Here is a 17,572-nt window from a genome sequence, read left to right as displayed (position 1 = left end):
GCTTTCATTATCTTCTCTCCATTTGGAACAAGAAGAGCCTTCCACTACCGAAAGGGGGTCTGTCGGAGGAAGAGGTAACGGTGAGTCCTTGGGATAACCTGCCAATTGATTGATTGGATATGCATATAACTTGTCTCATTTATTAATATATGACATCTTACTCCTTTTAATAGTCCCACGTCATATGGACTTGTGCTCCATAAAATCTTTGGCACTTTCTCTAAATCTTCCTGGAACAATAATGGTTTCTTTTTTTACCAATGCCATTCTCTGCAGTATTTCTCTATTCTCTACTTTTATCCAATAAGTAAGACTTACGAAAAATTCTAATTCATTTTATGAGTACTCATCCTTAAACAACTCCTCGTCTGCCAAATCTGTCAACATATATCCTTCACTGAGGGCTATCACTGTTCTTTATCCTCTTCCCTCATCATCTGTCCCATGAAGAACCACCCGTTTCTCTTTGACCACTTCTGCTTCTAACTCCAAGGGGATAATCTTCCCTTCTTCATCATCCATAGAGATTTCAGGTCTGAACAAAAACTCATCAGGTATTCTAAATAGTTCACCTATCATTCTGGGTAACCACGATAATAAAACACTCACTCCATACAAAAATACTTCTAGGTCCAAAGGGACCTCTCATAATGCTTTCTGGCCCTTAAAGGCTAATATAAACTCTCTCACATTCACATAATGTATCATTGGAGTGAAACACATTATTCCTTTGTCAATAAAAGATATCATCATGTTAAGTTTCGTCATTAAGTCACACCCCTAATATGTTAACTGGCGTGTGCCTGGAATATAATAATGGCATAGACATATTGTGTTCTCCTATATAGATTGATAATTTGTCTGTAAAAGTAACTAAACTCATCGCCCCAGAGAATACCTGCGCTTTCATTGCAATACCTGACATTGGCTATTTCCCCTCAGGACACAGGAAAGAGTTGCTCAAGTGTCCACAAGAAATGAAAATGTCTTGCCTCCTATTGTCTCCTTGACCCTTGGCTCCTCTTGGGGGCCTAGTGTCACTGATAGTACTGATCACATCAGGTCACTCTGTGGTCTGTCCTATTGTAGATATAAATTCATCGCTGTACCTGTGAAAGGATTTCCTCCTTCCACAGTTGAACTCCCTAATTTGGGGATAGGTGCTTGCTGAACTCCTCTAGTCATATTCCATTGTGGCACCATAGCCTGCTGAGGCTGTGCTTGCTGAGTTTGTACCTGTTCTGCCGGCATGGGCACTTGCTGTGATTGCCCTTGTGGCAATTGCATTTGTAATGGTGCTTGCTGCATTTGTTGTACTTGCAGCACATATGTCTGAACCTGCATGTGATCTTGGGTATAATATTCCTTTATTTCAGTATTATAATGCGGAGCATAGCCCATCCCCCCTCTTGGAACTTGCTAATTATGCTGCATGCGTCCTCTGCTTCTACATGTTCTGACTATGACTCCTATTCTTCCACAATTCCATGATTGTTGCAGCTTTCTGCCATTTAATCCTCCTCTTCCCTGAGGGTTTTGAAATCCACCTTGTCCTCCTCCTCTAGGCCCATTTCCTCTTCCCTGTGGCCAAAACTTTTACCCACTCTGATGTGTGGGATACACTACATTATTTAGCTGCACTGATCGCATCTCCTGCACCCCCCCAACTTCATTGCTTGTCAATACTGCTCCCTCTATGGCTATTTTTGATAACTTTTTCTAAACTAACTTCGCCTCTTCCTGCTCCCAGTTTTCTTCTTCTTCTTCTCCTGCATCAATCGGCAGTGATGCACAATCATCAATTGTATTTCTGGCCATGGCTTCACTTCCATTCCTACCTGTTTCTTAATTTTCCATTGCACTGGCTTAGGCAGTCCCAGACACAAAAAGTGGTAAAATAATGCTACCGTTTTATCCCATGGTCCACGCGTCCTAAGGCGCCATCTCATTGGAATATCTTGAATATAAACAATCCTCCCCCATTTTCCTCGTCATAATCTCACCCATTTCTAATGTATCGGGATATTGTACTGAGCGCCCGCGATACATCAGCTCTGCAATTATTAAATGGCACTCCATCATGTGTCATGTTTTATGCAGTCACACCGGCATATCCTGCTCACTTCCAAATGTCGTCAGCTGTTTATGTCATCTATAACTAACACCATTGCTGATGTCATTCTCTCTAACTCATAGATCCATTTTCACGCACCAGAAGTTAAACTCGGGGATTTACATCTTAAAATGTCTTTAATCATTTGTGGCCACGGTATATATTATGGTCGACCCCCCTTTCTCCAATAATGGGAATTGTGAAAATCCTGGTCCATAATCATACCTGCCTACACTTCTCATCTTACAGGGGGGGCTAGTCTCGCCCCAGTTGTCTCCATCCTGTAGTGCCCTTAATCTGTTTACTTAAGGCGGGAATATACCCCATGCACGGCACGATTGTGCTTGTGGTCGATCAGTATATAGTGCTGATTCTGCTGTTCTTTCTTTGGGGTCCTGTAAATCTGGCCATTTGACCCCTTTTGCTACACCCGATTCTTTTAAAAACCTGTATGTGCCCTCCCTTTGCGCTCTTTTGTTTTCTTCCCTTTCTTTGTCGGACATTATTTTGCCACAGCTTGTATGACTGTTATCTTTTTCTGCATCATCAAGATCTAGTTTACTTAAAGACAGCGTTCTATGTTCGTCTGTTATGAAGTCATCTGACCTACATCCAGTTTCCCTCAAACAAGATCCTTTTATGTTCTCTTGGGTTTTATTCCCTTGTTTATCTCTCATTTGCCTGTATAAATCCCCTATTCTTTTCCCTACGTCTTCTGTATCTCACTCATCAGGCCATGTTGGTATTCTTGGTATTCCTTGTAGCTCCCTGCAGGGCTGTTGTGACCCTCTTTCTTCCTCAAGTTGTTTATGTGCTTCAATCGGCGCTATGCTTCTATGATGTTGATAGTCTATCTTGTTATTTTTTAGTCCCTTACTTCTGTTAATTTCTTCTTCCCTCACCTCATCTCTCTTAATTCATCTTCCTTTCATCTTCTTTATGACCTACATTCTTTCATTCTTTGCGCTTCTACCTTCTCTTGTCTCTTCTCTTAGTCTCTCCTTTGCTTTCTTTGCCTCATACCTTCTTTGCTCTTCCCTTCACTTACATTCTCTTTCTTTCTCTTCTTTAAATGGTCTATCTTCTTCCTTCTCTTTCTTTTCCCACTCTTCTCTTTCTCGAACCCCAACAATGCCCTTATCATCCAGCTTGAGTAATAGCTGTCCTCCTATCCAGGTGTTCTGTACTATTGTTATTCCCTTAGATGTGTCCTTTATTTCTTTCTGCTTCCTTGATTCTGCCTCTATCTCCATCTGTCTATCTTGTCTGTCCTTTCTTGCATTATGCTGTTTACTTTCATCGCATGTTGAGATATTTTTGCGTTCTCTGTTTTTACTCTCTTCCACATTATCCTCACTGTTCCAAATGAGGGCTCATATGTCAGATTAATGTACCTTGCCGCTGCTTTCAGTTCCTTTAAGGGATAAAATCCCTTCCCTTCTGTGTCTACGCTCTTGTTTTCAAGAGGCGAAAGGGGAGCCGAAGGCATTTTATCCTCCCTTTTATGCTGATTAAGCATCCACTCCTTCTCCACTGGATCTTCTTTCTCACTCTGGTACATCTTCCATAGGTCTAAAACAGCCAACCTTTTCTGGTACTTATTTCCGTTATATGTAGCGTGCAAATACATTGTCATATGTCGCAATACTGTTTTTGACAACAAACCCTCCTGAGGCCGCGGCATAAGTGTCTTATTGGTCGTGCCTCAGACCTATTATGTATTATATTTCCTTATCATATCTGTGCTTCGTGGTAATGTCCTGCATAAGTGTAGAAGAGGAGTGTCCCCCATGGTGACCAGTCAATTTTGACGGTCTATACTTACCCAATTTTTTATTCTTCTCTTTATGTTATCAAATATACCACACTGATCAATTTGTCGCTTAATTATCCGAAAAATTTAAATATTCTATCCACTTTTTAAAACTTTACACAACAATGTTCTTTTTGTCCCTTCACTTACACTTTCTATCAATTTTTAATATCTTGTTTTTTTATCATTGATATGTTAAGAATCCCTTCTTTATTCACTTATTATTTTCATTAGATTTTACCCTCATGATTAACGTCAATCTCTTGATTAAAAAACATAATAATAAACTTGATTTTTTACTATTGTTTTATATTTACTAGTTTAAACATAACAAAACCTTTATACGGAAACATTTATAACCCCACACATGGACACTTTTTAAAATGTGTCTGCATACGCCTTCCTTTCCTGTCTTTAGTAAATGTGTCTCCTCTCATTTTTACTCCATCTTGGACCTTGATACACCATCTTCTTGCTCGCCTTGCATCAGGAATCCTTAATATACCTATTTGGAGTCTTTTTAGTGAGTACCCTTCCGTCCCCTTGGAATCGGGAATCAAGGTATTTACTTCTCTTCTTTATAATCCCCAAAATTCCTGTTACTTTTGTATAGATATATATATATTATTTACAACACAGTCCCTCCCCCTATTTTTGCCACTTTAATGTTCTACTTATGTCCGGCACAACTCGAGTCCCTCTGCGTCGACTCTCCCTCAACCGATTAGTTCGCCTTCTGTCCACGGGGCACCTGCGGGGACCGGACAGGAATTTCATTAAAAGGGGACCTTCAAACCGCATCTTTTTAAATGTGTTTTGTTGTGTGCTGTTCTCCACAGGAAGCTCCGCTGTCTTCTGGCTAATGGTGGGAGCAGCCAAAAGTCAGAAGATCTGGATCTGGGCCTAGGTCCATTAGACAGACCCTCCAGTTAATTGTGATTTTGTGATCTTGCAAAATGCTGCGAAAAATTGCCATTTTTTTTTAAAAAGCGCAAAAACTGCTGTTTTTGCAAAATCACCCATAAAATGGATGTTTTTGCAAAACAAATTTAAAAAAGAAAAAATACTCAAGGGGTCGATTTCTCAACTCTTTTTTTTTTTTTTACTCGAGAAATTAAATGTGCAAGCAAAAAAACTGTCCAATCCACAAAGGACATCTGAATGAATGCTTTTTATGTGCGCCCATTCAGATGTCGTTTTTCACCCCTTTGCGCAAATCAAGGGCCGTTTCTGAGCATCAAATCCCAAATTGACAAACAAGATGCGCTTTTAAATATGCAGATATTGTAGGCAACCCTATGCACCCACTTTGAATAGGTGCACAAGGTGTGCCACTGTATTACAGGGTCTTTACTGACCCTAGTGGCAAATGCAATACTTTTTTTTCGTTCATTTTTTCAGGTGTGACAGCTGCTGTCTCACTTGCATTTCTGTTCCCCAAATGGGATAGAAATGTGTTTTTTTTTTGTTGCATTTTACAGTGGCAGGACCCTTAAGGGCCAGTCACAGTGAAATGCACAGGGAGCCTGTAGACCATTGTCAGGAGAGCACTTCCAACACAAACGTATTCAAGGCGGCTGGACATGTACAGGTCACATTTGCGAATAAGGTGGCTTGCTCATTTCCAAAAATGGGTTATCTAAAAACAGAACATCCTCTGCTCTATTTTTAGATGCCCCATTTTTGAGGATTTTGATGATCTGGGCAAAATCTACAGATTTCAAAAATTCAAAAGTTGTCACACATGTGAGAGAAAGGAGAGAGGGGGTGAGTGATGGGTGAGCTGTGGAGTGGTAGGCAAGAAAGCAAATGGAGATCAGAGGGAGAGCAGTGGGTCAGAGGGGGAAGCAGTGGGCAAGAGAGCAGAGCAGAGCGGATGCAGCGGGGCGGTGGGCCAGAAATCAGAGAGGGAGCAGAGGTATATAAACTGGAAGGAACATGGGCTCAGGGGTATTAGTGGGCCAAAATCAGAGAGGGGTTGGCCGGAAAGAGGCAGAAAACTGCAGATAGAGGAAGTGTGAGGGAAGAGTGTGATAGAATGGGAGAAAGGATGCAAAATGCAGAAGTAGCATGCAAGAATGATGGACTGTATAGTGCGGGAGGAATTGGGGGGCATAAGGTGGGAGTTGGGAGTATGATTTGGAGTTTGGCAGGAACTGGAGAGCGCAAATTGTGACTTGGAAATGTGACATACAGTGCTTTAAGTGGGGTAAGAAATTGAGGGGGGGCCCTCTTTTGGGGGCGTGGCCTAAAAGTGCACAAATCATAGTAAGGTGCGCAAACAAATATATAAATGTATGTGAGCATTTATATGTTTGTATGCGTACTACTATGGTGTGTGTACTTTTCAAGCCACCTTTTATAAACATAGATATTTGTAACATGTTTCTATGTTTCTAAAAGATGGCTTGACAAGTAAACAATTCAAGGCATCTTTTATAAAGCGTTGATGACGGACAAAACAAACCGCAAGGTGGCTTTGTCCGTCGACAAAGCTTTATAAAAGATGCCTTGAATTGTGCACGTTTCAAGCCGTCTTTTATAAACATAGAAATATTTCTACCTTTATAAAAGATGGCTTGAAACGTATACAGTTCAAGGCATCTTTTATAAAGCTTTGCCGACGGAGAAAGGCACCTCGGGCTCTGTGATCTATCTGCTCAGAGCACATAGATCACTGAGCCCGAGGCGTCTTTCACCCTCTGCGAACCTGCGGGCTCCGTGATTTAATCTGCATATTAGATCACAGAGCCCGCGGGGGTCAGTGACATGGGGAGGGAAAACAAAGGGACAGTAACTTCCTCTGATGCCCCTGATGGGGGGTCTTCAGGGGGAGTTACACTAACTGACAGAAGTCCCGTCAGCCTCAGCGTCGCTGTGGCTGGCTGGCACTTGTGTCAGCTTGGCCGACATAATGACGGGCGCATCTCCCGTCTCGGCTGCGGCTGCGGCGGGATAATGCATCCCGCCAATGTTGTGTGGGACGGGGGACCCGGCTGGGCCCTGGCTCAGCCCCACTTTCTGGAGACTGCCGGGGCCTGGCCCCGGCAGGCCCCAGCCCACTTAAAGCACTGGTGACAGGGCATGTGAGTATGTGTATAACTGAGCATGTGGTTCGAAAATACAAGTTGTGATGGGGAATTGGTGAGATGTGTGAGGTGTGTTGGGTGAGAGAGGTTTGTGTGTGTGTGTGTGTGTGTGTGTATGTGTGTGGGCTTGGGGGATTGGAGAACATAGAAGGGGAATATTTTCAGCACTAAAACTGATAATGATAAATAACATTAATAATATTGAGTAGGTATGCACGTTAAACCAAAGAACGGTGCCAAAACAAACACTGTTCTGCCAAGCCAGAGACATCTAGGACTCTTCCTAGTAAATTGATACAAAATCTATATTTAATGACACCCTGTCTCTCTTGTAGCCTTGCACACAGCCTCTTTCCTGCAATGTACCAATCTTGCACCCTCCAGTCAAAAATTGTGCTGCAAAAATGGTGCCAGAAATAAAGATTTGTGCTGCAAAATTTGCCATTTCATGCCGCAAAATCCTGGAGGGTCTGATTAGACCTGAAACATCCGCACCCATACCAACATCTGCTCTAGCATCTTGAAGCATCTCTTGTGCTAGATGGAATTACCAATAAATATCTTAGACTAAATAACCAGACAGACTCATAGAATATGGCAAAGTACTACTTTATTCACAATGTAATAAAGCAGTGTCAACTGGCAGACATCGGACTGATGCTTGCACACTCACACACAAACTTGATTACACAGATGTCTTATACCCCAATATGCATCATCTATGACATCATCCTATGTGGCAAACTATAAAACTTATCAGCGGGAGGGATTGGTTAGGGGAACATGCCTACTTATAGAATACATAGGGTTTAGTACACCATTGGCTCTCACTTATCTGTGAGGCACGCCTCAAACTACCTCTAAATATGGATAATACTGATTATAGTGAACAAACTGGCAGCGGATTGGTCTCTGCAATGTTGTCTAGCAGGTTGCCCCGTAGACCCACTGATTGGTTGGCATTCTCATCCAACCTTGGACTTTCAGCGTGTCTAGCAGCACGTACTTGAAACGAAATAGAGGTGCTTAAATCACATCAAATTACTCCCCACATTCCCAATTGGTCCATCATCCGTCTGTAGTTGACCTTCTAGCCTGCGCTCTGTTCTGGAACATTCAAGGGAGTGTAAGAACATCACTATCCTCATCTGAGGCTTAATGAATAGGCCTTGTTTTCGACTTCTGAGTCACATGTGAAGAGACCACAAATTTCTCCATTTCGGCCTCTTATTTACTGCTATTTGATTTAATTATACTGGGTGTCATTGCTCTTCTTGGCCTCTAGAAACTTGCTCACTGTACCTTGTATAGACTTTATACATGTTTCATTGTCCAATACTTGGCTCTTGTAGATGTTTTCTTCTTCTTTAATCTAAGAGAAATATGTCTCGTCCATGGCTTATCCGTGTGCCTCCCCTTGTGCTTTGTGCAGCTTTCCCTAAAAATGGCATCCTTGATCCCAAGCTAACATAGAATCCTCTTTGTTTTGCACACAAAGCTGTTCTTCCAGCGTCTCAAGATTCTTCCACCCTGATCTGTGTCTAAGGTAGCTGAATTGAATCTTACATGAAATGTCATTAACCAGTGTGCAGATGGTATCCCCGGGATAAACCCTGTCAGAATGGGGAATGGAGATCCATGAAGAGCCCCAGAACAGATCGGAACCCAATGCCGGCCTATGACTCCTCCTACGGACCCGCTCCCAAAGGACAAGAGGACACAGCCAAACCCTACCGTGATAAGGGGGGGAGCAGTCAATAAGGAACTTACCCCGGGAAGGCGTCTTTTCCCAGACGCCGTTGTCCCATCTGGGCCCCACACTGGAGTCCTGTGGGAAACATAGCAGTTCCCCATGGCCAGATGACCCAGCAGGTGAGGAGGGGGTAGGCTGAGTCACGCCCCCCCCTGATGGTGGGACTTTAAAAGGGTACTGACCTGAAACTCTTTGTTTTTTGTTTCCCGCCTGCGGCAGAACCAGCTGTCAGAGTATTGCTGGGCATACTAAGGACCAGGCCAAACGTCAGAGGGAAAGAAGAAATGTACCTTATCGAAGGGAGAAAACGGACTATCATACCCTGATGCCAAAGCCTGAAACCATTTAAACCCCTCTCAGACAGGAGCCCTTATACCTGAATAAAGGTTTATTTACTTTCTTGCACCCCGTCTAACGTCCCTTATTTCTACACAGTGCAAAGAAGAAAAACACATCCCCAATATCTATTATGTCCCTCAGATCCTCCGACCAATGAGCTGGCTATGCAGAATTCCACCCAAGGTTGTTCAGGATAGCGAACAAGTAAAAAAACGTAATTTTAGGGAAACTTGATATGTCCTGGTTGAGCTCCAATTCAGAAGCAGATTGTTCGTGCTCATGCACAGCCCCAGTGATTGTGATGTTGATCAGTGAGATCAGGGCTCTCTGTACCATCCCCTCAGATGGGGTAAGCCCCACCTCTGCCCTAACCTCTTAATTTGGAAGTGGTGAAGGACCCTCATATGCATCGATGGTACGCTAGTCTCACCAGTACTCTGCAGATCTAAACCTAAATATCAAAACTGAGTGAGTTTTGAGTAAAGCTCCAGTACTGAGCCAAGGATGAACACTTATTGTATCAACCCCAGTGCCTTTAAGCATTTGAGGTCAGCACGATATGGTAGCCCCCACAATAATGCATCTTCTTATATGTTTTGGTACTTTATTTGATGGCAGGGCTATGATATCTTTGGGTGAGAAAGGTTGTATTATGGCCAATTCAGCGGCACACCAACTGGCAGTATCTTCTGTGTTCAGATCCAACATACCTATGCTGCCAGAAAGTAGGCTTTCCAGATAGGAAGCACAATTCCACCAGTTTGCTTAGCAGACTGTAGAACTTTACTATTGAGCCTCACCTTTGTATGTCTCCAGATAAACCTGGAAATCAGTTTATCCAGCTCATAGACCATACTGGTAGGAATGGGTATAGGAATATTTTGGGCTAGATAGACCAATTTGGGTAGAGTATTCATCTTCACAGCGTTAATTTTACCTGTGAGCAACATTGGAAGAATATTCCATATGCTCAAAATGTTTTTCACTTTGGCAAGAATAGGAGGGTAGTTGTCACACACCAGACAGTCACAACTGGCATTGATTTGTACCCCCAAGTATTTGACTGTGTTCATCTGTAGTTTAAACAGGGCAACTCCTCCCGGTTCCCAAGGTATGTGTTTCCCCAATGGAAGTATCTCCAATGTATTGCAATTTATTTGTTATCCTGCGATCAGCCCAAAGTCTTGTAGTATCTTATAGACTTGGGGCAGATTTCTATTCTAGTTGCTGATGTAAAGCAGGACATCATCTGCGTAAAGGGATATGCAGTGTTCTATGCTGTTCTGGTTATGTCCTCAAGCGTATCGTCGGCACGTACTCACAGTGCCAAAGACTCAATGGCCTTTGTGTTTAACAGCGGGATAAAGGGCAGCCCTGACGTGTGCCTGCACGCAATGGAAATGGGGTTGAAGTATGTCCATTGGTAACGAATGTTGCAGTAGGACTTTGATATAGCAGTTTGACCAAGATAACAAAATAGCCCTAAAAGCTGAATTTCTTGTGAACCGAGACCATATAATTCCACTGCATTTTATCAAATGTTTTTTGGAAACAAGGGATACCATCTCCCGGATCAACCCTGGAAACAATTCTAACCGTTATTGAACATGTAAATACCACAGCAAAAGTTCTATCAAAATACAGTGGTCCACAGTTAAATTGAAACTGCAAATTAGGGAGTTTTTAGGAAGATTAAAAAAACGAAATAAAAAGGCCCAATATTTTAAAATTCAAAAAGCAGTCAAGTGAAGATATCCCGAGCTTCTATTGAATGGCTGATATAGGAGTGCAAGCAGGAAGATTTCAAATCGATTTCCAAAACAATCCTTCCAGGTTGTACCAAGGGAAATTGTGGATGGGATCATAATACTCTGCACCATAAGTAATGGTCGGAATCACTTTGGCTTTGTAAACTTTTAAAACTGACGAAACAATTGAATTTAGAGTTTATCTTTTTGCTTGCATAATCAGAACTATAATTTTCCCACAAAGATGTTTAAAAGTCAAGGTGCAAGACTTGTTTATTCCTATTAAAAAACCGAGGGAGGTTAATTGCTTCACCAATTGGAGTTTTGTGCCAATCAGATACCAGTGAAACACTTAGGCTTTGTAAAACGAGTGTACAAAAATGTGAGCACATTTGATTTCTGAGAATTGGCTTCCAAGGGGTTGTTAATCAAATAAGTGCACAAAGCATCAATTGAGTGTTGAAAGCCGATTGGGGTATAGTCAAATTAAACATGATCGTCGACATAAGCTAAATATCGAACAGAGGTGTTCCCAAAGCTCGGAGGAAAGGATCTGGTTTTTAAAAGGGTATCACTCACATCAGATTTAAAAAGGTTAAATAGACAGGTTTCTAGCACGCAGCCCTGTCTTAGACCCCTGCATGCCTAGATTGGTCTTGTCAAGTTGCTCTTTTCAGATAATCTAACTTTTATAATTTTGTCCTCATGCATAAAGCGAAGTATGTCAGCAAGACCCTTACGGAAACTCCAAGACAGAAGCTTGCTCCATAGGAGGTTTCTATCTACACGGTTGAATGCACTTGTCAAATCTATAAAGGCACAGTTTAGTGGGCGCTACAAGTTTGTGATTTAGTTTTTTTAAAATCGAAAGACGTAGTCCGTTAAGGAAGTGGCAACTGCCTTTCTGAAGCCTGATTGAAAATAATAATGCAGTCACTTTTGAAAGCACAGGTCTCTAAATCTCTCAGAAGAGATGATAACATTTTGCATAATGAGTCAAGAAGCGCAATAGGTCAACAATTACGAGGATTGAGTCTTTTAGCTTTTTTTAAGATACGAACAAGATGAGAACATTTCCAGGAGGGAGGAATTGTTCTGGGAGTCAATATTAACTCCAATATTTTAGATACAATAGAATATTCAATTCATAGAAACGCACTGAAAGGGAATCTAACAAACATACAAATTCAATAGGCATTTTTCTTTTTGCAAATAACTTACACGTATGAATGTCAAATTGCTTGTCTTTAAATTCAGTTTTCTAAAGTGCTGTTTGAAACACTGACATATCTATTAAAAAGGAGGTATTTATTTTTAATAAATGAAAATTAGCGAGATTGAGATAGGCAGGTATGTTCTGATTTAAATGTTGTCCATAAAATCAAAGTTCTGTCCTGAATCCTCATTTACTTTTCAACACATGGTAAATGTGCGCTCAAAGTAAACCAAATGTACACATTGTGACATGTATGCTTTCACAAAAGTATATATTGAAGTAAAATGCAGCCTTTACAGTTGAATTGACCTATGTATTGATCATTAATCATTGTAGTAATTATTGAAATTAGGATTTCATATAGAGAAGTAAAGATGCATAATGTGTTTATATTTTAAGTTGATCTTAATATTTCTATTTTTTAATTAATAGACTTGTGCAATCACATTTATTTATTTTCTCACAACCAAGTGGCTTTGCATATGCACCATAATACAGTTAAAACATACAAAACTTAAGACAGTATAAAGTGTGCAATCCTGCCTGCTACTTGTCCCGAAAGTGGAGGGAGGCTGTAGAGAATCAATAATGTTAAACGGGAGTGTGTTCCAGGATCATAAAAAGAACTTTGTTAAAAGAAAATGTAATTGCGTGTGCCTGATTTGGGGTGATGGAAAATGTTCCCAAACTAGATGTCCCACGATTGAATTATCCTTCAGTCTTTACATGCTTTCTGCACAGAATTAGATAAGTAGCATGACCTATTCAACATGTCACTGCTTGTCTGCTTAACACACTTCTTCTGGGTTGAGTGGATTTACAATGGGCGGCAATTCCACCTGCAGCAAATCAGCCACATGTTGGTGTTGATGGTAAAACTCTGCATTTGTTGGTGCAGTAAAATTGGTAATGATTCCCTTACCACCAAAACGGTGGAGGTAACAGAATTATCGCCAAAAAATGTACTGTGCCTCCAAACTCCTATTGGAGCCATACTGCTTTTCAATTCCAGCCAAAGGAGTAGTATGTTTGCACAGAAAATCATGCATTGTCCTGTTGAGTAAACATGGATGAAATTCAAGTGTTCTCTTTCAGGTGAGAAATGTTTCTTTCCTATCTCTATTGTGCCCCACAAGAACAGTAAAAATGTGCTGCACTTCAGAGGTAGAGATATAATGTGTGCATTTTAAAGGCTTTCTCAATGCTGCTTTGAGTTTACATATTGGTGTGGGGGTCATGGAATCTGCCAACACTTTTTTTTCAGACTGCAAGGGGCTCATTTTCGTTGGCGTTCACATGTGGGCTGAATTTATAATTTTAAATGAATTTTCAGCATGGAGCAGAGGGGCGGTTTGTAAAATGGGGTCCGTCTTTTCTACCTCCTTGCTGAAAAAAACGTGCGCATCTCCAGCGCGCAATGCTAATGCAGGCATAGAGGCATGAACACCTATGGCTACTGTATGCTGTTTAAAGTAGTAACAATCGGGCCCAATCCAAAGGTATTGCTCTATTGCCGGCTGCACGTTAATGGCAACTGACATTAGCACGTGTTTTCTGTTAGAGGTTTGAATAGGCATGGAATCGTGGGTTTGCCAGAATTTCTGTACCTAATTGATGCTTCTTACAAAAGCAACCAGTATTGCAGGAAGAGTGTGTGCCAATGCAAGTGTCAGCAGCCAAAGGTCTCTCCGTGTAATGTATCGACCTCATTTAAGATGGTGCTGCAAGTGTTTTTTTATTAAACTTTCCATCAACTCTCTTTTCAGGAAAGAAATTAAGACATTTAGGGCCTCATCACGAGTTTGGAGGTGCAGGAAATTGTTGGTGTTACCTCCAATTTTTTGGACAGTAAAAGAATGACCAGCACACCTTCTGCACCACCACATTCTGAGTTTGACCGTGAGGCGGATGATTAACCTCCAGCACAGTGTTGGGGGTACATTCTCCACTTCAAAGGCAAAAAGTGGTAGATGTACCGTGCACAGAATTACCACCTGCAGGAAAATCTGACAAATTCCAAATAGATTTTTAATGGTCTCCAAAAACCGGGACTAACACCACCATGCCGCCGCTCATAGTCTGGCAGTAAATCCCCCGGTCCAGGAGGCGGTAAGGGAATTTGGCAGCATTTCCACAGAAACACGACAGGGATACAGCAAAACTCTGAATGAAGCCCAATACCACTAAACAAAAAACCCAAGGGTCATCAAAACAAATCCTTTGTGCCGATTTTTCAGAAGACAATCATATATCAAAAACAGAACTTGGTTGTAATTTTAACAGTAATGCATTTGTAATGCCCCAAACACGTAACCACAGACTGGCTCTGGCTGTATTGTTGGCCAATTACTATAGTGCCAAGCAAAGAGGGTTGTTGACAAAATCCCCTAAGGTCCCTTTGAACGCGGAAACATCTGGAGAGTTCCGGTTTTCTTGACAATGGTACACGAATTCTCGCTAACTGTAAATATCCACGAACAAAGAACGTCCCCCAATAGCCAATATTTTTCTCTGCTGGTATCAAATGAAATTCATTTGGTGTCAGCTGGAGTTTTTATGGTGCTAATGGAAGTTGCTTCCAGTGATCACGTCAGCGCATAAGTACACAAAGGCAGCAATTTCCACGGTAATCTGCAGATCAGCTCGTGTGTAGGGGGTACGCTTTATGCCGTTTCTGCGGCGCGAGCTTTCATCTTAATAAATACGGCAAATCCATCGGCAGAGAGGAAATGATAAAACAGAACATTTAAACCGGTGCTAAGGTTGGGAAACATTACACGGTGCGGGGGTTTGAACTGTAAATCCGCGGTGAGGCCTCGCAAGCCGAAGCCTCAAAAGAGGCGCGTGGCAGCAAAGAGTAAAAAACCCACTGATGTCGTCGTTTGTAATTTCGCCGGTTCTGCTCTGAAGGCGGATACGACTAACTTCTTACGTATAATATTTCACAGCCACATCCCTCGTTGCCTAACCTTAAGCGACAGCTAGTTGTGTGACTAAACTCTTGTGATTTTATTGTGCGCCACAGTTAGAAGGAAGATGAATCGGCTTTGCAAGTGAGTCGATGGCGGGGGCTGTGCGGCGTCATTCACCAGAAGGGGTTTGTCATGTTAAAGTGTGAACTCAAAGAGGAACACGTCCTTAGTCGTTTTCCGGAAGACGTTTAATGGGTTTGAAGCGGCACACTCTGCCTGTCCGTGAAAAGGTCAGCATAGCATATGCATAAATGCAATATTATGTTGCTAGTACGTCCTGTTAAAAAACTCCTAGTACGGTTTACTCATAGCTCTCAACCAGGGCTTTAAGTGGGGTAAGAAATCGAGGGGGGGCCCTCATTTAGGGGCGTGGCTTGTGGGGGGCGTGGCCTAAAACGTACGCAAATCGTAAGGTATGCACACACATATATATGCATGTTATATATCTGTGTGCGTACCTTACTATGGTTTGTGTACTTTGCAAGCCATCTTTTCTAAACATAGAAATATTTATTTCTATGTTTAGAAAAGATGGCTTGCAAAGTACACAAACCATAGTAAGGTACGCACACAGATATATAACATGCATATATATATGTGTGTGCATACCTTACGGTTTGCGTACTTTTCAGGCCATTTTTTTTTTAAACATTTCGGTTTTATAAAAGATGGCTTTGAAAGTACACAATTCAAGCCATCTTTTATAAAACTTTGACTACGGACAAAATTGTCCGTCGGCAAAGATTTATAAAAGATGGCTTGAATTGTGTACTTTTCAAGCCATCTTTCATAAACCTCGAAAAATGTCGAGGAATCCCCAGGTTCGCCGAGGGTTAAAGACGCCTCGGCGACCTGGGGAAACAAAGGGACAGTAACTGCCTCTGGTGACCCCTCGCGCGAGAGGTCACCAGATGCAGTTACTATGACTTACAGAAGTGGCAGCCAGGCACAGCATCGCTGTGGTTGGCTGCCACTTCTGTCAGATGCCTGACTTCATGGCAGGCGCATCTCCCGTCGCGGCTGCCGCCGCGACGGGATAATGCATCCCGCCAATGTTGCGTGCAGTGGAAGGGGGGGCCCCGGCAGGGCCCCGGCTCAGTCCCACTTTTTGGAGACTGCTGGGGCCCGGCCCAGACAGGCCCCGGCCCACTTAAAGCCCTGCTCTCAACCATTTGTGCTGCAAAGGCGGGTGAAATCACCCGATTTTGTTTTTGGCGGGTGAGACGCCCATTGGAATGAATGGGCGTGCAGTAGGTTTGGCGGGTGATCCAGCCCTTTACAGGGCGGGTGACACCCGCTAAAAGCGTGTGAGTTGAGAGCTATGGTTTACTGGCGCTAGTACTTTTGAATTTATTTAGTGTTGGCTTGTGAGTCCTCATAGTTTTTAAGGAACAGATTAATCATAATTATCTTCTTTACTCCTAGTCCTAACATTCCTCGTCACAGTACTTACCAATGTGGTACCAATCTTCATGCCAGGAACCTTTTTCCAGTTTAATGTAGTCCCACCCACTTGTGCCGGTATATTTCCAGTATCCCACAATCCTTCAGTTATTTTTCCAACTAGGATTATGAACCCTTCCATATGCCGGGATGCAAGGAAGAGTAGGGCCAGGGGCGTAGGAGACCCATAATATCTGGGGGGGACAAGGACTCCTTGGGGACTTTGCTTTTTTAATTTATTTATTGTGTTTTAGTCAAAGAACTCGACTTTTCACACAATTAAAATAGCAGTATGTATTAAATTACATATATCATCACTGTATAAAACAAGAGAAAAGAAGAAAAGAAAACCGAAGAAAATTAAGAAAAAGAAAAGCAGTTCAGAATATAAAATCCTCCCAGTGATGGACATTTAGAGAGATCTTTTATAATACTCTCACCTGCGCTTTAAGTGCAGATGCTTGATGGATTTTCGCCAACTCATCCTATCCTATTCCACTTGAGCCCCTTTACAGCAGTGGATGGGCTGCAATCATACCTCGGCACCAGGGTATTCATTGGATTTACATGGATAGCGGAACAAGTGCTGTTTTGAATCTCAAGGCTCTGCTTTATTTTTTTTCTAGGTCACCAAGATGGCTTATGGTGGCCGCTATTAAAACTTGTCTACAATGCATTAATCAGCTGGTAGTGGGTACCAAAAATGCAGTCTTAAAACAAGCATTTGCAACGCCAACCATTTGGGCTTTAATGTAGGCATGGAAAAGGCACTTGCCAAGCACTGCCATAGTGGTATTTGGTACCCACTGATGGTAATAGCTGCAAAATGGTGCAAGTACCTGGACATTTAATAGCAGTGCCTGGCAAATGCCCAATGCGTGTACACAAGCAAACATTTGCCATTGCTGGTTTTTAGCAGGACTTCAGTGAAGGAGATGCATAGTGCTAATAGAGTGGATGAAGGCATCCCTGGCTAAGACATTTGTATCCCACTAGTATGTTCCCAGCTCCAATTAAGTTATTAACCACACAGGGCTCTGTAGTAAATATCCCTAAGTCAGTAGCTTGATCTAAATTAGAACTGGC

The sequence above is a fragment of the Ambystoma mexicanum genome, chromosome 7p, assembly GCF_040938575.1.
Source record: "Ambystoma mexicanum isolate Mex_15411 chromosome 7p, UKY_AmexF1_1, whole genome shotgun sequence".
Taxonomy (NCBI): Eukaryota; Metazoa; Chordata; class Amphibia; order Caudata; family Ambystomatidae; genus Ambystoma; species Ambystoma mexicanum.
This window is presented reverse-complemented; position numbering follows the sequence as displayed.